The sequence below is a fragment of the Pan paniscus genome, chromosome 9, assembly GCF_029289425.2.
Source record: "Pan paniscus chromosome 9, NHGRI_mPanPan1-v2.0_pri, whole genome shotgun sequence".
In the NCBI taxonomy this organism is placed as follows: Eukaryota; Metazoa; Chordata; class Mammalia; order Primates; family Hominidae; genus Pan; species Pan paniscus.
This window is the reverse complement of record NC_073258.2, coordinates 93,390,777-93,416,747: the sequence shown is the minus strand read 5'-3', so window position 1 is coordinate 93,416,747 and position 25,971 is coordinate 93,390,777. Positions and strand designations below refer to the sequence as shown.

General features: G+C 38.4%; 1 protein-coding gene across 3 annotated transcripts in view; it reads right to left on the bottom strand.

Annotated features, from left to right (window-relative positions):
• The window catches only part of FAT3 (FAT atypical cadherin 3), a 679,183-nt gene that overhangs the window by 349,384 nt on the left and 303,828 nt on the right, over positions 1-25,971 (bottom strand). The window lies entirely within an intron of this gene.

The following is a 25,971-nucleotide window of genomic DNA, read 5'->3' as shown; positions in this document are numbered from 1 at the left end:
AAGAGGGCTTCCAAATCAAATTTAATACCCAAGGAAAGATCTGCATTTCAATATGGAAGGGCACTCCTTTTGCTAAGCACTTTAAAGACCCAAATATACCCATGCCAGGGACATTTTAGCATGAAGCCTATAAAGAAGTACACTTGCACACACAACACTCTCTTTAAAAAAAAAAAAAAAAAAAAAAGATAAATGTGGCAACCAGGTGAAAGGAACAAGGTAATTCTAAAAGTCCTAGCTTTCACTTGGCAGGAGATTTGGGTAATAGCTTGCCAATTGCTGGTAACTGCTGCCAAGTATGAGGACTGCTGTGCTCAAATTGCTGGCAATGGCCACCTATTGTTTGTGAATGACTGTCTTAGCAGGGGACTCTGCAGAGAGGCTACTCAGGTCAGCAGGGAGGAGGATTTGGCCAATACTCCCAGTGGTCATCATAGTCTAATGCAATGAAGTCACAAGACAGCAGCTTTAGAATGAGGACAACTATGAAAATTTCCCTGGAAAAGATTCTGCATCTTGAGCCAGTATATATATTTAAATCTGCAGATAGATATATCCTCTGCAAAATAAATTACAAAATAATATCAATAATTATCCACTCTAATCACTGAACATATACAACATCACAGTGAGCAGCTTGCTGGCTCTTCTCTCTTGGCTGGTGTTCTATTTCTTTAAACTGAGTGGTAATACAGTACACAATGCTCATATATGTGAAAAAAAGACCCCTTTTGGAAATTTTGCTTGGGGAACTCAAATACATACACCTTGACATTTCTTTTACAGCCTAATTTCTTAGCATTATCTGTGAAATACCATTTAAAGTGATTTAAAACAAAAATTGGCTTTTAATTCTTGAAAGTTTTTCCCTTTTCAGGTCAAGAGACAATGCAGACTCTACAAGCTCTAGAGTATATCAGAGGTGGGATTAATCCTAACTCTTCCATTTACAGGCTGTGTGATTATGGCCCATTTCTAAAACTCTCTGAGCTTCAGTATCCTTGTTTATAAAATGCAGCTAATCATAATGCCCTCCTCTGGCTTATTGGAATGAAATGAAATGAGAGTATATGTGTAAAGCAGTTCCTATTACTAAAAAATGTTGGCTACCATTAATCTCTCTATCCATGGTGTACTGTACAAAAAAACAGGATCTTGAGTCAATGAATCTGGCCTTGGGTCCTGATTCTTCTATTTACTAACTGACTCTGGCAAGTTAGATTTCTAAACATTAATTTCTTCAGTGATAAACTTGGAGTGATTATATAATGCCACATTATATAATATCACTTCAGTGTGTTATTGTGAGCATTAAATAATGAATGCTAAGTATGTTTGGCAAAGATAAACCAAGATATAAGTTATCATCATCATCATCAACCTGTACCTTAAGTAAATGCCAAAGTCATAACATTGTCATATGTCTTCCTCTACCATAAACTGACTTTCACTGCATAATCCATCTTCCAGCTCAATGGGGCCATGTAACCGAAGAGGAGAGAAAGGTACTTCAATGACTGCTGAAATACCAGTGAAAATGATGGTAAGTGAAAAATAAATCCTTAATTTCCAGCATTGTAAGAGTAAATGGTTCCTTTATGATTAAAGCAGCAGAAAACAGTTTGAATGGGAACCTTGGCTTGAAATATTGTAATCTACAACTAGTTCTGCTTGAACCAAAATACGGATTACTGCTGGCCCTAAATGAAAATGCCCTGATAGTGGGGATACTATCCAGGACAAGAAAAAATGTGAATGAGTCTGTAAGGAAGTGGATATCCAATAGTATCTATTACCTTTCTCAGAAGAAGGGGGGACAATTATGACATTTTTCAGCATTTAGAACCATTTGGCACCCAGAAGAAGTAATCTATAAAGGTGTTTTCAGGCTTATACAGCTTTAGAATCTGACAGTTAACATTAAGATCTTGGCAGTCTGATTAGCCAGGCTTTCTGTTTTTAATCAATTGACTTAATATACTAAATAAGAGAATATAAGCTTGATGCCAACAATACATGGTTGACACTGTTGGCCAATAAAAACTGCAAATGCCAACTTCTCTCACTTCTTTATTAAATTTTAAATTCCACACAAATAACCAGTCTTATCACTTCAGATAAGCTTTGGTTTAAATTACATTTAAAATATGTTTTTCACTTAGTAAGAAAATACCCCCCTCTCACTTCTTCCCTACCTTCCCAAGTCAAAAACAAAGCAAAACAAAAGACTTTTTCAGAAAGATCTTTTACTGAGGCGATTCGTAAAAGTTACACTGCTATAGGTTTCTAGGGAAACTTAGCCAATAATCTATGTGCCAAGTCCTTTGTACAAATTAATTTTTAAAATTACAAAATGCTTTGAAAATGGTTATAAGTGCCCTAAAATTTGAAAAGTTATCATCATCAGTTCAGGGAAAAGGCATGAACTTTTTGAGGTTTAAGCAACATCATTTTGCGAATTTCCTTTCTTTGCTGCTCCCTTTTCTTATGAAAAATAAAAAGATAATTCAAGGACTGAAAGGGCAGCCTAAGAATGTCCTTGTCTTTAATCAGAAGAGCTTAAGCAAACAACTGTGCCTGAGAGAGAATTACATGGAATAGACTTTCCCTAGGGAGGGTATTCTGTCAGGATGACCCACTGTTCAAAGGTCTCAAGAGCATAACGGGTGATAAAAGCCCTTGATATGACAGTATAAAATCCACTTCATCTCTATTTTCCTGAGGGGCACAACAAGGCTTAGGGAAGCTAAGTAACAAGTCACCAACATGGTAAATAACTGGACTATGGATTAAGTTCAGATATATCTGACTAAAAAGCCTGTAATTCTTCTATTTCTCATCAGACAGGATCCTTCTGCGTATACTGAGGCCTTGGGACTAATAAAACACTCTAAGGTCTCATCTGGAACAAATATTCTATAAATCAAGTGCTCAAGCTAGTACTGCTTGTAGATTCCAGCCAAGGCCGAAGATGTCTACCTGTCTCCTTTACCATGCCTCTCCACACAGGGCCAGGAGCCCAAGAAGCCAAGGAGATGTGCCCCCCAGAGCCTCTGCACAGCCCTCCACACATCAGCTAAATCTAGATTCTAGACCAAACTCTAGTTCCAGGAATTCTGAAATTATCTGCTCAAATGCCCACCTACTCTGTTTCAGGGCCAAGTGGGTCTCTTCACCTGATCCATTATCTCTAGGGCAGCCCGTGCCTCATACTACCCAGGGCAGAAGGTTGGCAGAAGGATGGCTGTTGACGAGGGACAGAGCAGAGTGTGGGCCTGGGGTCTCTACATACATGCATGTGGCACACAGCTGGGGGTGAGAAGGGGAGAGGGCAGAAGCAGGGGAGGTAGGGCCTGCTCTCCTCCCTCTACCTCGTGCTGGTACTCAGAGGGCTGAAACAACTCAAATTTCAAACCTGGTCTTTCAGGTTTGAACATCTGTCAAAGTTGGAAGATAGAACATATTTTATTAGTTTTATTTATTACATTTTACAGTTTTACACTTGCCGTATGTAGCCTCCCTTTGTTCTCTTTTTGATCCCAGACCTGCCAATTTTAAGGCTATAGGCATGTTTTGCTTGGCTGGCACAAAATATTGCTTCTTTTCAATTTGAACTAACATATATAATAATCAGGGGATTTCACAAGAAAACAGTACTTTGTAGAGTCTCTTGAAGAATGCAATCTGGCAACTTCAGGGCAACCTTCCAGAGTCAATCGTCTGTTGGGATTAAATAGCGGCTGCCCCCTTTTAGGCAGGGTGAGACTGGCTATTTGGCCACCTTTATTGGTTTATAGTAAAGCTTCCAGCCAGAACTTCAAAGCCAATGCCCTGCTTTCTTGGGAGAAGCAGCTCGATGACCAGCCACATTTCACTCCCTAATGTTACCTATCTGCTCATGTAGGCAGCATAAGGTCTGAGCATAAGACCCTTGATCTAAAGAGACCTTACGTATTATGTGAATCGTCTCACCTAATAGGATCATCTGGGGAAATTAATCTAATTGAATTCGTTTTGTGAACAAGGAGGTGTCATTTGGGGTGATTGAAGATATAACCCCTAGCCTCACAACTCTCTCATTTAAAACAAGAACATGCAGTAATTACTTAGATTGGGAGAGAAGCCTCTTAACTATCCATCTTTCCACTGTTCAGGGCAGGCCGACAAGCAGTTAGTTAGCAGAGTTCTTTCTGATTGTTCTCACTGGTAGCCCCCGTTCCCCACCCACTAAAAGAGCCTCGTTGAAAAATAATGAATCCAAACAACAAGAATATAATTTGCATCCCCAAGTTGGAAGCTTAATATTCAAAAGAAGGGCAATTTTATTTGTGCTTCACTATGTACGGTCATTTTTTTAAATATTGAAAACTCAGTGGTGACCCTAATTTCAGTTAAGATCAGAAAACACCAGCATATGGTGCATGAAAGCAAAATTAATTATGGCCTCAACCTCCCTTCTTACTTCTTTCTCCTCATCATGTATTAATCTTCTGGGTACTGTTCTACATGTTAAAATACAGAGTATGAATTGCTGTTAATATGCTGTTGCCACGTTAAAGTAGTAGAGAATGTGAAGATGTCAGAAAACAAATCCCAGAGAGAAATGAAACACTGTTTTCCTTAGCTCATGATTACCATACAAATAGACTCCTTCTGAATTTAAATTACAATGACAGAAAAATCCTTTACGTTCCCTTAAACACACTGACAGGGATGGAAGGGCAGAGGATCTGCACTCTGTAGATTGGGATATTATCACCATCCCTACAGTTTCAGATGCAAAAACACAATCCCACAACACAAGCTCGCTTTGAAACTTGGAAAGTATCATGTTGCAAAACATTACAGCAGACGACATTTCTTGAATTAAAAGAAAAAATCTGTTATCTTCAACCACAAGGAAAAGTTATTATAAACAACGTATGGAAAAATCTAACAAGCACGTGGAGAGAGGAGTAGAGAAAGAATGACAATTTCTCTAGTAGAGCTGTGAATGTTTCCAGGATCAAAAGCTTAATTTTAGAAATGCCCAGTCACATTCAAATATCAGTTATGAACTCAAGATGGAAAGGTTATTTGCTAGGCAACTACACGTCCAGAGGTGGCTCTGAAAGGGCTTTGTTGTATAGCATAAAACACCCATGACTGGATATGGGATAACGCTGTCTTAAATAGATGCTTGGAAAGGCAAATTCCCAAGCAAACCAGGACAGTAGAGAAAAGGATGTGCCTGGCTGTCTCTCTGCTTCCATGCCCTCATGAGTGCCTTGCCTTTTCTACCCTTGAGCAATTTACCAACACCTCTCATGTTTAAAGAGCAAGTGCAAATCTTACCTACTCCCTGGCCCTTTGGCTTGGAAGATTAATGCATAGCCTGTAGACTGACTATACATTTGAACCACATTACTTGTTATCGTTGAGAGAGAAAATTCTAGCAAATTTATTCTGTCACTAATTTAGCTATTCATTCATTTATTCATTCAACAAATATTTAGTAAATACCTACTATTGGCTAGTCACAGTTCAAGAAACTATATCCAATGGTGAACAAAAGGACAAAAACTCTGTATCCCTGGCTCTTCCAGTCTGTGAAAAAATAAAAGATCAACAAAATAAATAGGTCACATATTTACCTTGTTAGATAGTGATGAGCGATAAAAAGAAATAAAGCAGGGAAGGGGCACATGAAGAAATGAGAATTGCAATATTGGATTGGGTAACCAAGGAAGATCTTGTTAGAGGTGACACTGAGGAAGGCCTTGAAGAGAACTAGGGGGCCAGTTACATGGACATCAAGAAGAAGAGAGGTTCGGGCAGCAGGAACAGCAACAGCCTTGGGGCAAGAGTGTGCCTGAGTGCTTGGGGACATGAGGAGGGCAAAGACGAGTGAGCAAGAGGACAGAGAGGTAATGAATGGTTGCACGGAGGGGGAAGGAAGGCAGCAGATAAGACCTGTCCTTAGAGGCTTTGACAGACACCAAATTTCTTTAAGCATCTGTAAAACAGTGAGCATTATCAACACATGCCTCCAACAGCTATGAAGAGTCAATAAGACTTTAGCCCAGGGTCTGGCACACATAAGTCTCAAAACCTGTTAGAGCACTAGTATCTTCTTTGTGATTGCACCTAACCATAGGAAAGGCTGTTCCCTCTCAACCAGGAGCTCCCTGAGGGCTGAAGCAGTTGGCGATACCTTCCCTGTTCCCAGAGGAGAATGCTGAACCCTGGAAGCATCTGGAGTCTTTGTGAATCCTGAGAGCTTTCCTGACTGGGGGCAGGGCTCTGGGGCACCCATGCTACAGCTGACCCTGTTAAAAGTCCTGCTTTTATAGTGCAATTTAGTACTTGGAATGGGGGTGGCAGGTGATGGCAGACACAGTTTGTCCCAGGGCACATTTGATTGGCAGTTATAACAAACTGGTAGTTCAACACTTGCTTTTGTTTGTTTATTTACATTTATTGATACTTATTAGATGTACATATTTTCAGAGTACATGAGATAATTTGAAGCATTCATATAATCAAGTAAAGGTAATTAGGATATCCATCACCTGAAATATTTGTCTTTTCTTTATACTAGAAACATTTGACTTATTCCCTTCTAGCTATTTTGAAATATACAATTGATTACTGTTAACTATAGTTACCCTACAATCTATCGAACACCAGGTCTTATTTCTTCTATCTAAGTGCATATTTGTAACCATTAATCAATCTCTCTTCAATATATATCTCTGAAAAGATATCAGCTTCTCCCAGTTAACATCACTTTAGAAATTTAAACATTTTAATATTTAACTGGGTACTATATGCCCCAAAACAGAACCAATAATTTGAGATTCTTCTCTACACAAGGGCTGACTACAGGTATCTCACACGAAATAGCTTCCCTAGTACATAGAAGTATTGTTTTACAATCATTGCTGTCTTGACAAATAACCTAGAATGCAGGGAAAATTAAAGCTATAAAGGGTAAGAAACTATTGTTCAGTAGTGATCAATAAAAGTGAAATGAAGGACTGCAAAAACAGAACATAAGTCAGCAGAAGTGTGCTCTGACAGACAGACCTTACCTATCTTGAGGGAAGATGTGTTACTCATTTTGTGATTCCAGGGCCTAACACGGTGCCTGACATAGAGTACGTTTTTCATATCCATTTGTTAAATTAATTCATCCATAATTAATATACAAATCAAGGCAGAACAATATCATCAACTCATTAAAGGTCGGAGAGTGTTGAATTTAGCTTACTTCTGATGAGTTCATGTTACAGATCAAACCCATAAGGCATACAGTGCACTATGTGCACTATTTGCATAGCTTTACAAATATTTTGCTTATAATAAGGTTTACAGACATCTAGCCCTAGTTTTACCACCACTCCTCTCCCTTTAACTATTAAAACAATGATTGGCTGCCATCAAAAATAAAGAATCTACATCAGGTGGTTTAGTCACCTAGATTTCTCTGCTGCTTAAAAAGAAACATACATACATTAATTGTACCTATTTATCGGGAACAGTATGATGTGTTGATACATGAATACATTGTGTAAAAATAAAATTGAGCAATTGGCATATCTATCACATAATATACTTACCTTTTTTGTGTGGTGAGAACACTCAAAATCCTGTCTTCTAGCTATTTTGAAATATATAATGCAATACTGGCAACCAAAGTCACCCCAATGTGCAATAAAACACTAGAACTTATTGCTTCTATCTAAGTGTAACTTTATAGACATTGATTAATCTCTTCCTATTCTCTCCTTTCCTCTATCATCCTAAGCCTCTGGCAACCACTATTCTACTCTCTATTTCTATGGGATCAACTTTTTTAGATTCACCATGTGAGTGAGATCATGCGGTATTTGTCTTTCTGTTCCTGGCTTATTTCACTTAACATAATATCCTCCAGGTCCGTCCACGTTGCTGCAAATGACAGGATTTCGTTCTTTTTTACAGCTGAATGGTATTCCTTTTTGTATACACACCACATTTTCTTTACCTATTTACCCACAGATGGACACTTAGGTTGGTTCCATATCTTGGCTACTGTGAAAAGTGCTGCATTAAACATGAGAGTGTAAATATCTCTTCAATATACTGATTTCATTTCTCTTGGATATATATCCAGTAGTAGGATAGCTGGATCATATGGTAATTTTATTTTTTTTTTCAGGAATCTTCATACTGTTTTCCATAATGGCTATAATAATTTATATTCTCATCAACAGTGCATAATAGTTCCCCTTTCTCCACATCCATGCCAGCATTTGTTATTTTTGTCTTTTTGATAATAGCCATTTTAATTGGGGTGGGGTGATATCTCAATTTGCATTTCTCTGATGATGAGTAATGTTGAGTATTTTTTCATATACCTGTTGGCCATTCGTATGTCTTCTTTGGAGAAATGTCTTTTCAGGTCTTTTGTCCATTTTCTAATCAGAATATGTATGTCTTTTTTTTTTTTTGCTGTTGAATTATTTGAGTCCCTAATATACTCTATTTATTAGCCCCTTATTACATGCATAGCTTACAAATATTTTCTCACATTCTTTAAGTTTTCTTTTTACTCTGTTGTCTCCTTTTCTGTGCAGAAGCTTTTAGTTTGACATAATCCAATGTGTCTAGTTTTGTTTTTGTTGCCTGTGTTTTAGGGTCTTATCCAAAAATTCTTTGCCCAAACCAATGCCATGAACATTTTCCCTATGTTTTCTTTTAGTATTTTTATCATTTTGGGTCTTACATTTAAGTCTTTAATTCATCCTGAGTTTATTTTTGTATATGGTGAGAGACAGGGGTCTAGCTTCATTCTTTTGCATGTGGATATTCAGTTTTCCAAGTGCCATGTACTTAAGAGGGTGTCCTTTCTCCATTGTGTGTTCTTGGCATTTTTGTTGAAATTTTAGTTGGTTATAATGTCTGTTGCTTTTCATTCTGAGGTACAAAATTCTAATTTTAGAGAACTTTTCTGTAGTTTCCCTAGGTAGACTTTCATCATGTAAAACAGGCGATTCTAAACCTATCATAGATAAAGTGTTTTAATAGTGTGAAGCACCATATAATAATCATGACTGCAATTACTATTATGATTTCTATTAGCAAAGACCAACTCCCGTATTTCTCCTATTTATAAAAGTAAAGGGCATTTTCCAAATAATTACCTGCTTTCTCCCCCCACATATCAAATCGCATTAAAATCAAACATAATAAAATGACAGTTTCACAGAGGTAGGAGGGCACCATGGCACTGTGTTAACCATGCCCAAGTCTTTAACCATTTCAGTTAATGTTTAAGACCTGGCACAAACCTGATACTACAATTCCCAAAGCACTTTGAGAATGTGGGGTAAACCAGTTTAAAAAGAGACTAATGATCTCTTAATTTTCTTTTATGAATACTTATGAAATTTCTAGTACTATGTGAATTCTGACAACTTGCAGACTATGTCAACATAAAATTTCCTTCAATTCCTCAGAGGCAAGTGAATCCAGAGATGACATTTTGAAAACAGTTCAAATGTCAAACAGGAGTTTAAACAAAAGCAATTAGGAGAATTTCTGCCATCATTCAATTTCAGAAAGGTATAAGAATCTTTTGCTACAAAAATGTGTTGAGAAATCCCTGCTCAGTATCAGTGATGCATATTATTCAAAGCATGTATTCATTTATTTATTCATTCATTCATTCTGTATTACCTTAGAGCATCTGTTGAGTATAAAGTACACACATGCTTCCATCCTTGGAATGGATAATAATTTTCTTATCCTTCATTGCACCCTGGTACACACCACAGTGCCTAGCACACAGTAGGTGTTCAATAAATAACACTGAATGTTGAGCGAATAAATGAATGAGTGAGTAAGTAAATGAGTAAGAAGTACTCTTTTCTCTATTTGGGTAAATCTTATTTTCTTGTAATATAATTGCCAATATATTTCTTATGCTATGGATGGCCTAAAATAACAACAGAACAGTTGGCTTTGCTTCCCCTTTTTATTTCCTTTTCCTGTAGCTTGAATATTAGAAACTAGAAAAATGCACCAGAAGAAAACTAGAAATCATTGCACAGAGAATCCACCCACTTTCCTTTAGCTGGTAGTGGTCTCTGGAGATTGTGAAAAACATAGTTCTGTAATTATATGGAAAACTTAGCAACTGGGATCTGTGTCAAAAAAAAAAACAAAAAACAAAAAACAAAAACATGCCATAGTTCACTTTAGGACTCAAGGCACAAGGGCACCAAGCATGAACACTACTTTGAAGGTATATGAACAACTTGCATGAACACTACTTTGAAGGTATATGAACAACTTGAAGACACAGAAATTACTGAAATCCAAAAGATCTGTCATGGTCAATAGTGAAACATTCGTAATTTGTAAGATTTCTCCAACAGGAGTCTCATGAAAAGAAGCCTCACTTACTTTCTTACCCTCTATGATTAATTTCCAAAAAAGTAGGCTTTTAAAATAGCTTTTTTACAACAATCTTCCTTTAATAAAAGTGGGCCAGAATGGTGTGGTCCCACCTGGTGTTTATACAGAGATGGCCACTTCACCAGTGCAATCAATCCAGGAGAGGAGCCTCTGATCCCGGAAATAAATGCAGTAAAGCTTGGCTACTGACGTGGAGGTACTTTCACTCTATGGGAGGAGTCTTCAAGGTCACCCTTCAGAGCCTAGTGATTCTCAGCCTACTTACTATTCTAATACCTTATTTATGGGATGGCTCCGCAGATGAGAAGCAGCAAATTAGAAGGCAGAGCCCTGGAAGAAAGAGGCGTCCGGAGAACAGAAGTGTATGCTGGCAAGCTGAGCTCAAGAGAGGAGACCCAAATATTACTGCACTAGATATCCTAGACAATAATGAACAGTCCAAGTGAAAACCTTGTATGTATGATGGGCTACATGATTTGCAGGGCTACATGATTTGCAGGGCTCAGCACAAAATAAAAATGTCAAGCCCTTTGTTCAAAAATTGTGAAGAATTTCCAGACAGTGACAGAAGGACACCAAGCATGTGGCCCTTCTAAGCACAGGGCCCTATGCGATGACATAGATGGCAGGCCCATGAAGCCAGCCCTGCTTTTATCACTTTGTTCAAAAGATTATGTTTGAAAACTGAAAGACACATTAATAAACTTTAAAAAGTGATCCAGAAATATAATCTTTTTTGTGTGTTTTATATGCCACTCAAAATGTTAAACATCAGTTATCTGGAATAACCCTGGGCACAGATAATTCTTCTGACTTTGGAAATAACAGATATGACTAAAATTCCAAGAGGCAACTTAAATAACAAGTCCAAAAATTCACATTTACACACAGGTTTTTCTTTTACTGTGAGGTGCTTTTGTCTTGTAAACAGCCTGTTTGTTCTTTAGGCCTGAGAAGTTTCCTGTTTTTTGTGTTCCTCCCACACCTGTGTACACAATCCCAAATCCGTAAAGCCTTATTAAATCAGAGTGGGATGAAAGCACAAAATAATTTAAGTCATTTACTAGCTATTACAACCCAGCAAAAGATTGATAGAGTTCTACTGAAAACATCTCTAATATTTCTAAACATATGCAGGCAAATATAAATCCACCAACTATATTTGATTAAGTATAAAAGTGAGAATTTGGAGACTGATTATCTGAGTCCATTTTAAACTGAAAGTCATTTCATTGGGCAATAAAAATACTTAAATATGAAAATTATAGAAATATGTCTAAATCTAGTTTCCTAATAAAACATTTTAATAAAAATCCCCATTTCCCGGGCATGAATATCATTTCTTCAGAAGAATGCATTTCTCACTATGACAGAAAACAATTTAACTCAGTAAAAAATGAACAATTCAGTATGTACATAGTCAAGATGAAGCATGTCTTTATCAAATAGGAAATTTTACAAAGAAGAGAAATTTACTTAAGTGGTGGGAGGTAAAATTGGATTTGTCTTGGTTAACTGATGTATCTGCAAAGGCCACACATTTAAAAATGGTCATTGGCAAAGGCTGAGCGTTTTCTGCCTTTAATAGTCTGTTTCTAATGTGATGGATTTATTTTACATCTCCTCACTCATGTTCTCAGAGGCTTTCCTTCCTAAAACAACCAATAAATATTATAACCATTCATTATTGCCAGAAAAAAAGGTCCCATAAGAACCTTAATATTATTTACTTAATCTCTTCATTTTAAAGCTGTGTGGCAGTAGCAATAAATGTCAGTGCATGGTGAAATTATTCTGAACTGTGAGGTCTTAAAGGAGTAAAGTCCTTGTTTTATTCATCCTTGTACACCCTGTGCCTAGCATTGTACCTGGTTTATAGCAGGCACTCACAAAACATGAATATGTAGTATATATCAGAGACTTTCAAGGCATTTAATCAGATTGATTATTCATCGATTTTCAAGAAAAGATTCTTTACAAGCAATGCATTTAATAATAGCTATAACAGTTAACATTTGTTGAGCACTTTGTATGTGCAAGGCTAAGCTAAGTGCTTTATAAAATACAGTAGCCCGCCTAATTTCCTCAGCATCTCAGTTAGTATACCCATTTTCTTGATGGGGAACCTGAGCTATACCAAGTTAAGAAACTTGGCTATTGCCTTATCGGTAGTATGTGAATGAAATGGGCTTCCAACTGAGAGGATTCCATCCTTCTTGTGGGTGTACTGGTGAATTTCACAGGGTAAAATTCTGAGAAAACAGGTGTTTATCATGCAGATCTTGTTCAACAGGTTAAAGATAAGCAGAATTGTCTAAAATAGAATAATACACTTAATAGAATTGTTGGCAATTTTTATAGAACACTATAGATAACATTTAAACCAGCAAATATCCATCTAAGAACTATTAATAAAGAGAGACAGGGCTTAATTCACATACATGCTGGAGATCATGACATTTTAGATTTTGATCCACAAAATTTCACAAATGAAAGATAAAAAGTGATGGCCAACATCCAAATAGCATCGACGAAAACTCCCAGCAATAACATGACTTATAAAGACAAATATCTTTCCCTGATATCTCCCCTACTTACCAAATCTAAAGGCTTCCTTCTTCCACTCTTTAACAAAATTGTGCAGCAACTGACATTAGGGAATAGCTCTTCTTTCCTGAGCCTCTCTCCTGACTGGGGATCCAGTTAGAGTCTGTTAAGATATTTTTCTTAAATAAAGGGAAATCTATTTCAAACATTGACAGCAAAATTACGTATTATTATTACAAGGGTATATTAGGGAATTTAAATGCAAGGAGCATAGCTGAGTTTCAGTAATGCCTATCAGAGTTTGTCTGTTGTCTGTCTGTCTGTCAGTTGCTTCATGCACATAGGCACCCTACAGTTCCCAGGTTTCTAACTCCACAATTCCACCACACCTAGAAATTATCTCTGAATCCCAATAACAAATTCCTGGAAGAGAGAATCCTAGAACTAGTGTCTACCCCAATCTAACTGGCTGAGACAAGGAGGGAAAGACTGGGGGTCAGTACACACAGGAAAGGAGGCTGCTAAGGGGTATACAGATATCACCAGAGTTATTTACAGCAAGGTATCTTCTCTGTGAGGTTTCAAACCTGCTGCTCCTTTTCACTACACCCTTGAGACTGTCTTCTCCTCTCATGTTCAGCTCTTCTCCAAGTCACCAAGACCTGATTAACTGCATTTCTATCATCTCTCCTACCAGTCTCCTTTTTCCCTTCACTTCAATACCACTCTCATATATAGACTCAAAGACTGTCAGAGATAGAGACGGTCTCAGGACCCTCAATGGCAAATAAATGTCATTTCGCAAAACCAGCTCCCGCTCAGGGTTAGGTTGAAATGGATGCAAAGCATGAGCATGTATGAAAGGCCATTATAATCGATTAATGATGTCTACGTGGGAGTAGGAAATGCTGTAGCAGTACACACAGCAGGTATTGATGGTTTTATTGTTGCTCAAACTCCTTGATTTATAGGTGAGGATTCTGTGGCCTATAGAAATGAAGTAAACTTGTCCACTGTTAATAATAGTGATAGGGTCTGGACTAAAATCTGGATAAGCTATGACTACCAGTGAACTTTCCAAGGTGCCATATAATTTTACTCTTGGGAAGCTGAAATATTGAAGACAAGGAGAGAGGTTTCTAGGAGTTTGAGAGAGGGTCCTTTGTTTAGCCCCATCACAGTCCACTTATCGGGCACAACTTAATTTAGAGAACCACATATATAGAAATCAACAGATGATCACAATCTTACAAGATGAAATGTAATTAACCCAGGTAAAATGTTCTTCATAATTTGAAAACACGAACTGTCTAAGGCCTTAATCATACAATGTGGACACTGAATTAGCTAAAACAAATTCCGTCCATATGCAGATAATATTGAACGTTTACTGAGAGTATACTACATGTAAAATACCCTTTAAAATACTTCACATATCTTAACTCATTTAATGTTAATAGCAAGCCAGTTCATTAGTTGCTATAATTATTCACTTCACAGAGTAAACTGAAGCTCAGAGAAGTTACTTGCCCAACATCACATGGCCAAGAAGCTGAGATCAAAATGCAAAGACATTTGATTCTCATGTCCAAGCTCATGATTGCTACTCCATCTAGCTTCTTTCCCTCTGAAGGTTATTATGAAGCCTAACTATGACTATGTACAGCAAAGTAGAAAGCAAATGTGTCTTTCTACTACAGAGCAACAGGACTGCTATCAATAACTCAACATGTGTTGGTTTTATAATTTTATTGTTGAAGTTCCATATGCTTTCCCAGAATTATCTACCTCAATATTAATAAAGTTTATGGATTTTTAAAACACTTACACACTTTTATAAGAATGTCAAGAAGCTAAGAACAAAATCACTCAAAGATGACAAAAAAGGACAAGATCAGAATATAAAGTGGTAACAATACTAAAACTGGACTTTAAGTTCTCACAATCAATGGAAAAACTACTCTTCAAACTATAGAAACTATTCAGATAGCAACTTCAATGCTTTTTTAAAAAAAGTGCTTCCAGAAAATTGCTTTAAAAGACTGAGAAATGACAAAATGAATTAAACTGATGAGATCCTGATTTATGAAGCACACTGAATGCCAGTCAATATTAACTTCTATGTGACCTCATGGCCTTCTGTAAAAACACTCCTGTAAGAAATGATGGTGTTATCCATGGGTTATCTTTCAGAAGTCTTGAAATGACTACAGTAATGCAATGACTTAGAAACAATGAGAGACTTAGAAGTCTCTCATCCAACTTCTACCCTTTTAGAACAACCCAGATAGTTAAATTCAACTAGCTCATAAGTACTACAACAACAAACAAAAAAACTATCTAGCTAAAACCAAGCTTGAGTGGTTCAAAAACTGCTAAAGTTCTTACCATTTTGTCTAGTGAAAAGAGTACTGCACTAGGAGTCAGTGGTCCTTCATTCTGCCATGGGGTCTTCCTCCCTCCTTTAGGAGAACCTCACCCTTCACAGCTATTCTCTGAATTGCACTCCTATTAGCTTCCTAGGGCTGCTGTAACCAAGCACCACAAACTGGGTAGCTTAAAAGAACAGATATTTATTCTCATAGAGTTCTGAAGGCTGAAAGTTCACAATCAGGTTGTTGGCAGATTCATGGTCCCTATCAGGACCCTAGGGGAGCATCCTTCCCTGTTTTTTCCTAGCTTCTGGCAATCCTTGGAATTCCTTGGCTTGTGGCACCATCACTCCAATCTCTGCTTCTAACTCCAGTCTCTGCTTCCATCTTCTCAGGGCTGTTGTTGGGGCCTCCAACACAATAACCTCAAATACAGCACCTTGGCATACGGAGTATTTTAAGCTAAAGGAAACTAGGAAAACTACAGAAGCATAAAGATATCTCTGATCTTACCCTCTTATTTCTTTTAAAGACCCTCATGTGACAGGTGTCCTGCCTTATACCTAAAAGGAAGGAATGTTACACAAAGATGCCAAGAGGAATCTACACAAAGAGGCCTTGCTACATTTCCCCTTATTACCATTAGGATATATGCTCTTGGTCCAAGCATACTTCTACACAACTGTCCATTTTTCATCAAACCTAAACGTAAAAATAACACAGCTTTCTCTTGGCTTTGGGTTTTCATTTCTGAAGACTCCTCTGTCTTATGTGGCTTCAGTTAAATACATTTGTATGTTTTTCTCTTGTTAGCCTGCCTTTTGTTACAGGTACTTCAGGCATGAATCTTGTCTTAGGTGATGAAAATGTTACTTTTTCTCTGCACGTTGTCTTCCTTCTGGGTCTGTGTCTCTGTGTCCAAATTTCTCTCTGTTTATGAGGACACCAGTCACTGAATTAGGGCCCACACACATCCAATATGAACTTATTTTAACTTGGTAACATCTACAAAGACCTTCCTTACCAAATAAGGTCACATTCACAAGTGTGGGCTGGGAGTTGTGTATCTTTTTGGGGAACAATTCAACCCCTAACACACCTATAAAACAAAGAATGTGTGCTTAATCATCTGAAAGACTTTCCCCACAAAGTTCTAGGATCATTAATTATTTATTTAGTTTGCTCATGTTTTTCAAATTCAATAGCATTTATTTTTAGCATTAAGTCCATCAATCAGACCAATCCTAGCTCGGCACTGACCAGCTGGGTGACCCTGGTCAAACCACTTTTGTGCCCAGAGCCCAGAGTTTTGTCTTCCCCCCCCCCCCCCCCGCAGGACTGTGGTTATTGCTGAATGAGCTAATACATGAACATGTTGGCATGGCTCGAGACAGTGAGTAGACCTGTGCTCTGGGTTAAGGCTCCTCTTTCTACCATCCCTTCATACTTGATAGACAAGGGACACACAGCCCAGCAGTATCTAGGAGTCTCCCTAACAATGGCATCCAAGAATGGAGAGAGGCGGGCAGTGGTTTCAATTAAAATTCACTGTTTCCCACAGAACAGAAGAAAGTAATAAAGCAATGTAGTAAATTACTGCTGTGGAAATAATGCCCAGATAGAAGAAATAAAAGAGAAATTTATGACCTTAATCAATCTCTTTTTTTTAACACATAAATACAGCTCCATCATCTGCTCTATTTACATGACTCTATCACCCTCCCAAATAATTCTCAGTAATTTCCAACAGCAGCTACACCATGCAGCTGAGCCCCAGGGTAAGGCTGGCTATAGGAATTACCACCTCCATCACTACCTTTTCTCAGTGGGTTAGCAGGACATGAAGCAGCATGGAACAAGGAACAACACAATTCTCCTCCTAGAATGAACTGTAGCTCTTGGAAGTGCCTGTGAGCTGCGCCTGCATTGGGGAAGGTCCCAGCCAGGTCAAGAGCATCATTTCTCTTATGCTCTTATCATTTAGTTCATGACTGCTGATTCCTCTCTTCCTTTTATTAAAGCTCCCTATCCCTGCCTGTAATTCAGTTTTATAAAGAAACAGCATCGAGCAATCATTTTCCAAGTAACAATCCTGTTAACTCGAAGATCCAAATCTGCTCCTCATAAATGGGGTAAAACACATGCTGTTGCCCTGTCCATTGGAATCTAACTTAATTGGGGAGTCAAATTACTTCCTATCACGGATGGTGGCACTAGTTCGCACTTAGCCCAAGGCTTCACAATCCTATGACGTACTGGAAGATGGGGATCCAGCACGTGGCTCAGGGGCTATGTGTAGTGGCTTATGCCTGCAATCCCAGCACATGGGAAGATGGGAGGATTGCTTGAAGCCAGGAGTTCAATAATAGCCTGGGCAACAGAGTGAGACCCCATTTCTAAAACAATAATAATAATAATAACTGGGTACGGTGGTACACACCTGTAGTCCCAGCTACTTGGGAGGCTAAGAGAATTGCTTGAGTCCAGGAGTTTGAAGCTGTAGTAAGCTATGATCATGCTACTGCACTCCAGCCTGGGCAACAGCGGGAGACTCTGTCTCTTAAAAAACAAACAGATAGTGGTCTGGGACACTGGTCTAAGTCCCTATGCATCTGCAGTTCCCTGGGGCTTGTAAATGGGCACTGAATACTTAATATGGATGCCAACACCTCAAAGAGCCTTAATCTAGATACATGACTGCAGAATCCCTATCTGAGGTCACAAGGATTTTTCTTCCCCCCTTTTCATCTAGGATTCATCTAATGTGGATTGTTTCATTCCAATGATGAAACAATCCACATATTGATCCGTCAGAAGGCTGGCATTAAGCAGGAACAGGATTTGGAGCTGCTTAGGCATTTCAAGGGAAGAAACCCTGAAACTCTGAAATTAATCCCTTCATGATGTTTTCTGGAGAAGGCTGTTCAAAAGGGGCTCTGAGGAGAATTTCGTTACCAGCCAAATCCTCTCCAAATATTAAGAGTTGAGAAAATGATAACTTAATTCACATGTATTCTGTTTGAAGTTTTGTTATTATTATTATTTTTTCTCTAATGGATTCTATTTCAAGTATTCACAGAGCCTTTAAAATACAAAGAACCTGGAGTCAGAGGGAAGTGAGAGGCAGCTTTGGATTTCTTCTCTTTTAAATTTTTAAAAACTTGTAACAAAAGGCGGGTTAACAATAGAAAAACATACAAATGTATTTAACTGAAGTTACATAAGACAGAAGATTCTTCAGAAAAGAAAACCCAAAGCCAAGGGAAAACTGTGTATTTTTGTGTTTAGGTTTGATGAAGAATGGTCAGTTGTGTAGAAGTATGATTGGACAAAGAGGGTACGTCCTAATGGTAATAAACTGGGAGAAAGTTAGCAAGGCCTCTTTGTGTAACATTCCTTCCCTCTAGGTATTTCATTTTATTATTAATAATATTTATGTGTACATATATATATACACATACATACACACGTATTACATATAATAGTTATAGTTATATGCCATCACATCTCAATAGTCAGTCATTCATTTTGCACAGGGTGCTTTGCTAGGGGCCATATGGAATGGGGTTCTGTAAAGTATTCCATGTTAGTGCAATGGTTCTCAATGGGGGCAGTTCCTCCCATCCCTAGAATGTATGATAATGTCTGGTGATATTTTGGTTGTCACAGCTGAAGCAAGGGGTGACCCTGGCATCTAGCAGAGGCCAGGGATACTGCTGAATGTCTTATATAACATATAGAACAGCTCCCCACGACGAAGAATTATGTGACCAAAAACATCCACAGTATCGAGGTTGAGAAACTCTGAAGTTGGTACTTACATTCGCAATAAGTATATGAAAAAAAAATGAAGCTATATGAAGGCAGAGTGAGTCCACACTCTGGACTTAATTTCCAACAGCAGCTACACAATGCAGCTGAGCCCCAGAGGAAGGCTGGTTATCTGGGAATACCACACCCATCGCTACCTGTTCTCAGTGGGTTAGCAAGACATGAAGCAGCATGGAACACAGAGCAACACGATTATTCCCCCAGAATGAACTGTAGTTCCAGGAAGTACCTCTGAGCTGCCTCTGCCCAGGATAAGGTCCCAGCCAGGGCAAGAGCATCATTTTTCTTATGCTATATAATACACCACACTCTCCCATGCCTGATGGCCCACCCTGACCCAGCCCTCCACATCCTTGGAACCCCATGACCCCCACCCTCAACCCACAGTTGTGAGCTGATCAAGTGGGGAACTGCACAGCTTCCCTGGGGACATAATGACAATGCAGAAAAGTTCCCTTTGTCCTTGTTCATGTGGAGCACATTCACGTGGATGCAAAGGTCACCGCTGAATTTAAATAACCCCCGTGATAAATCTGCATGAGCCCGATTTGTTCTACTGGACTTGTTGGATTAAATGAACACAATTTAATGTTCTATAGGACAAGGGCTCCTTTCATGGCTGAAAGAAGGAGCAAGGGTGATTTACAGTTTCACACATACTCATTCACTACATTATCTGCCTTGTGCCTGTAGTTATGAATATCAACTCATCATCCGGCAGCCATTTCTACCCATTCAGGAGAATTTAGCTTTTTATTAGGAGGGGCTCTGCCATCCGGAAAGAAACAAAGAACAAAAAACAACAATAGATTTCCGCAATGTTCACTGAAAAACAAGCACCAATATTTGGACCCTTGTACCTCACCTTTTTTTTTCTTTAAATCCCTATATTTGTAAATAAAGTAAGGTTTCCTCCTCTTTTCCTAGAAAAGGTGGTTTTCTAAGCCGATTACCACCACACGGAACTGTGCATAAACACAAGGCTTAACTTACCTAAGATACCAAATTATTTTTGAACATCCATATCTTATGAACTAACACTTTTTTATAATCATATATTAAAATAATGTTTGTTGATTCATTAAAGTAGGTCTGAACTCCACTTAATAACAAATTCTGCTTGATTCTACCTATTTGGAAATAATACAGGTGTATCCAAACATTACATGACCCAGGTTTTTTATTAACTACAAGTCTTAGGAATCCATGTGATATTTTGCTCATGGATAGTTAGAGACAGGATTTTCATTTTTCTCCACCTGATAAAAGAGAAAGTATAAGTAAGGATATGGGAGTTGATTTTGGGAGTGGGTGGCTGAATTAACTCTCAAACCTCAGCCCCATAAGATGTTGGGGTAACTCATAAAGTTTGCTGTCTTGTCCTCAGGTGTCTCTGGGCACCTTGTTACCTCCCTCATTTGTTTCATATAGAACCTTGCTAATCAGGCTTTCAGGAGAGAGCAACATCATCATCACCTAGAAACTTGTTAAAAATGCAAATAATCAAGCTCTGGCCTAAGACTCTATAGTCTAGCAAGCTCACCAGGTAATAATTTTCAGGTTGAAGTGTGGTCTGGATTTCTCTCCCTGTTACCCCCTCTCTTACCCACTATGTTGTATACCATATACCAAAAGGCATGCTGATGTTATATGCAGCTGATTAAAAAACTAAAGACATCCAATATTTTAATAAGCTATCTCCTCCAATTTTAATAGAGAAAGGAAATGTCTATCCTAGGAGTAATCAATACTTAAAGGTAGAATTTGAGGTATTCTTACAGCACACACACTTTTGAAGAGGATTTCTTCCTCCTAAGTCGCCTAAAGTGGGGGTAGCCAGTCTACCAACACATAAACTATGTTTTACTCAGGTTTATTTCAAGATGCTCACAGAAAGCAAAAGAAAGCTGAACTTCACCTCTACTCAAATACAAGTGGAGATGCCAGTGAATGGAGCATGGGTCAAAGGGAGAGCAACTGCAGAAATAAACTTAGAAATTCCATGCCCTGGACAGTGAACCATTGAAAGATCTGGATTAAGCAAAAATCACTTTCACAGGCAGACTCTCAATGCAGCATATGCTAATCCTGGATCTATGTTTTACAGACACAAAAGAAAGAATGAAGGCGTCTCTTTTATGTATGTGTTTTTCCCTTTAAAATAATTCCTTTAAGAAGTAGGTCTCTCAGAAGGAAGATTGGAAAAAACAAACAAACAAACAAAAAAACCAAGGCCCTTTAAAATTTAACTATTATCAAACTCAGAAACAAATGAAAAGAGATGTATGTATTTGCTACTTCTAATATCTTACCACTTTCCTGACATTTATGACTCTTAAAATTCGCTTTCTAATAATATCATGCCTCTCAAGCTATCCGGTAAGCTTCACTTGTTTATATTCCCTGTATAGTTATCTGGCCTCTGTCTCTGCAGGTCAGCCCATTCTTCAGGCCCCCTTCAGGTCCGCAAAGATCCCCTGTTACTCAGCTCTGCTCTGACATGTTACACTGTTCATAGCTTATAATCCACAGAGCTCCACTCTTTTTTTGTTTTGTTTTGTTTTTTGTTTTAAATAAGCTGCCTTAAATGGTAAGTATGATGGTTCTGTTTTTCCTATGAAACTAAATTCCCTGAGTGCAGAAAGTATCTTCCAATGTATTTCTGTTATGTCTCCCACCCTACTGACACCTGGGGTCTAGATCAACGGTACGTCATGCACTTCATAAAACTGAGTTGAAGATTTCAGTGCTACCTAGCAATTGCTAAGGCAAGACATGGCTGCCTTTCAGAAATGTCTTCCTCAAGATAGTGGGGTCCAGAAGCAGTGTGCTCGTAGCTTACACAGACTTTTTTTCTAGTGGGAAATACGGGATGATGATGATGATCGTAATAGTTAACATTTATTGAGTTCTCTACTAAACATTGGCATGTCAGCCCTGTACTATGGGGTTTCCATGGTGTAAACATGACTAAAATAAACCTTCCAAAGCCCTAGAAGAAATTTCCACCCCTGCTCCCCACTTCAGCCTGGATGACCAATGAGGGCCACCCTGGACTCCCTCAAAAGAACTGGAGGCCGGGCGCGGTGGCTCACGCCTGTAATCCAGCACTTTGGGAGGCCGAGGCGGGCGGATCACGAGGTCAGGAAATCGAGACCATCCTGGCTAACACGGTGAAACCCCGTCTCTACTAAAAATACAAAAAATTAGCCGGGTGTGGTGGCAGGCGCCTGTAGTCCCAGCTACTCGGGAGGCTGAGGCAGGAGAATGGCGTGAACTTGGGAGGCGGAGCTTGCAGTGAGCCGAGATCGTGCCACTGCACTCCAGCCTGGGCGACTGAGCGAACTGGAAGGAAGCAACATTCCTGCTCACTCAAAGAGGCAAGCGAACACCGGCCTGCTGGTATCTCCACCTCAGACATGGGGGTAGGCTGCATTTGATTGAATTTAACTGCTTGGCCTGGAATTAAGCAAGAGTTCTCTGTACCGGCCAGAAAAAACCACACAGCATTACAGCTTTTGTTTTCCTTAAGCCACAGGAATTACTAAAGAAAGTCCACAGACTACTGATTCTACGTGATTCTAGATGTGGTAGAAAAAAACCCAGTTATTTGTGTAGAGAACAGATGTTCAATAAAGAAATCTCTCTCCATTTTGGGGTTGGGAACATCTGTTATCTGCTACAAGCTGTATATCATACATCTTGGCATTATTTGCGTTGGTGTTAATCATTTTAATCTTTATTATGTAGCACATTGCCAAAACAAAACCAAATTCTAAAAATTCCAATTGTACAGCAGAGGAGGAAATGAAAGCTTAGTTTACTAGAGTCAACATCCATTTGAGAAAAAAATCTAAAGCATAAATCTTTCCTAAATATACTGGTTAGTATGCCTCTGTCTATGTATCTATGTATCTATCTATCTATCTACACACTGGTTAGCTACACATCCAGCTTCATTACTGAAAAATGTTATATTGATGTAACTATTTCAGACAAATGACTTTAGAGTCAGGAAGAAATGCCAAAAATTAAGACTTCTATTAGAGAGTTCCTTGAGCTGGCTGAAGGTTGCCCCCTAGGCAGCATGATACTTAGAGCAACACCATTAACAAGAATTTCACCAGACTTGGAGTTCTGTGAATCTCATTAGAAATAGGCATAACATGACTCTTACAGAACTCTGTAGTTTACCAACAGCCTTCAAACACATCATGATGACATTCAGACTTCATGAGCAACCCTTGCAGAGTAAGCAAGGTCATTTTCATTTTCCAGATAAGTAAGTGAGGTCCAAAGAGATTAAATGACTGTAACTACAGTAAAGTAGTTAGAATGGGGTATCAGCTTTTTTTGTGGGATTTCAATGCACCAGGCACTGTGCAAAGGATTTCTGGTGAGGACTCCTATATTCCTTGCAACTATTTTTACTCACTAAAAACTACATTTAAGAGAGGTTCAATAATTTCCCCAAGGTCACGAAGCTGGTAAGTTCATGAAGCTGGTGAAAACTGTGCAATACAGTCTGTTTCCCCCACTGTGTTCTATGGTGTTTCCTAGTTAGAAAGCACAGAGCAAGCATTTGAAACTCAGGACTTCTAACTCCAAATGTGACTTCCTCCATGAAGCCCTCCCTGACCATCACTCCCACCAACCCTATATTGAGTGAAGCTCTCCTGCTGGAATCATTTATATCTTTCGCTATATCATAAGTATTTGTTAAGTTCATATAAGTTTGGGTCCCTAAGGCTGGGACCATATCTTAAGTTTATAACCCTCTTTATTAGATCTTACTTGAAAAGTAATAGGTACAATAAATGGTTGGTGATTCAATAAATGGATAAAAAAGCAGTATTTTCTTATCATGTGTCTGGAAACTACAAGGTATGCTATATATTTCTTTAGACAATTAGATCAGTTGGACAAAAATGTCATTCCTGGCAAAAAAGGTTTTAAAAAATCTATGGCAAGAAGAGAGAAATTATGAACATGCTTAAGGATCTTATTAGCAACGTAGGCCAAATAGTGATAAAATAGGGCTTTCTGAAAAATTATGTTCAAACTTTTAAAAGCCATATAAAAGAAAGCTTTAGTTACATGAATGAGCATGTTCTTCTCTGAACTTCACATCCAACCCAAATTCTTCCCTCTTCCCTGTGACAGTTATTTTTTCTATTCATTCCTAAGTAAAGGATGAGAACAGTGAAAACTTCCCTTTTGCAGCTTTTTATTAACTTCTTTAAAAAAAGGGTGCTGGGCCTACCATTAATGACTCAAGTAGCAATGGGATCAAGATGGAAGAAGCAGAATCTGACTGGGGTATTTCAGACTCCACTGGGTTGTGAAATGTGAAGATATCTGTGGCCTCAACTTCTTTACTGTGACATTGTTTGTTTTTGTTTTTGTTCTCTCTCTCCCTCCACCACAACCCTCACTCTTAAATTTGCAAAGTGATTGAATTCATTTCTCTGTGGCTATGTTCTAAGGAGCTCTTTGCCATACCAAAAAGTAAATCAGGAGGGCTTCCCAGGAAAGTTGGAGACCTGTTCTGCAGAAGCATGGAGAATTTTATCTACTTAATGGGGCTCTGAAAGGTTGGGCCAAGCCTCCAAATCTGAGTCCTCTTCTGCAAGTACAAGCAGGCCTCAACAGATACTGATAGTTAGTACTCTCTTTGTCTTACAATAAAATACAAGTCAAATCCCGATTCAACACTGTTAGAATGCAAAAGTCTGCTTAACAAAATGATTGATCCACTCATAATTAGAGAAAATCAATAATTTTCTTTCTTAAACCCTGACATTTTCTTTCATTATATTAATGGGAATCTGACATTTATAAAATACTTGAGGTCAGCTACATGTTTCTGTTTAACAAACATAGGCAGGAGAAACAACCATCAACTAGATTAGTAGTTCATTAGGAGAGCTGAGTTTGTTCACACCAACAAATCTCAACTGAGCCTAACTTTTTGACCAATATCAACTCACTTGCCCAGGGTGAAATTAATTTAAATTATTCTAAATTTCAATGAATTAAAACCCCATCCATCACAACTCTCACTATTTTACTCCTTTGTTCAGACCTAAAAGAGGCAAATCACAAGAAAGCAATGAACCTCCCAGATCTGCAAAGAACTTTTCCAACGTACATACCTGTCTCAGAATGCATTCAGCCAAATGCACACCTGCTACCTACCGATCCTTAGACCTTTCTTAACCTTACTCAACCAATTAAGTTTTTATTACAATCTCTAAAAACGTTTTGAGCAAAAGACCAGAAAATTGAAGTTATACATATTTTATGTAAAAATTGAGACACTGGAAGTTCTTTTAAACATGGATGCTTCCTTGATGGGTAGTACAGGAATCGCAAAAACATCTGGAGTTTGAGGTGAAGGCTTTAAGGAGATCAGCAAGGGAGAAGTGTCTAGAGGTAGAGGCATCACAAAGCCAGCTTGCTCATAGAATTCAGCAGAGGCCAGGTTACTCTTTTTCAAGAAAGAGAAGGAAGCAGCTGGCTCTCTGAGTGGCCTGGGAAACACATTTTATTATTATGAGTAAAGCAAATCTAAGGCCTTTTGTGAAAACCTCTGATTTTGATTAGATCACTCCCACTCAGTGTCAAGTGAAATTAAAACATACCACATAGGCAGAAGTGGCACTCACCTTTTCAGAAACTATTCTCAGAAAGGAAGATGCTATTCTTTAGAAAATAAAGTAAATGAGTACAGAAAGTGTCAGGCTGATGAATTTAAAGGCTGGACTACAAACTAAAA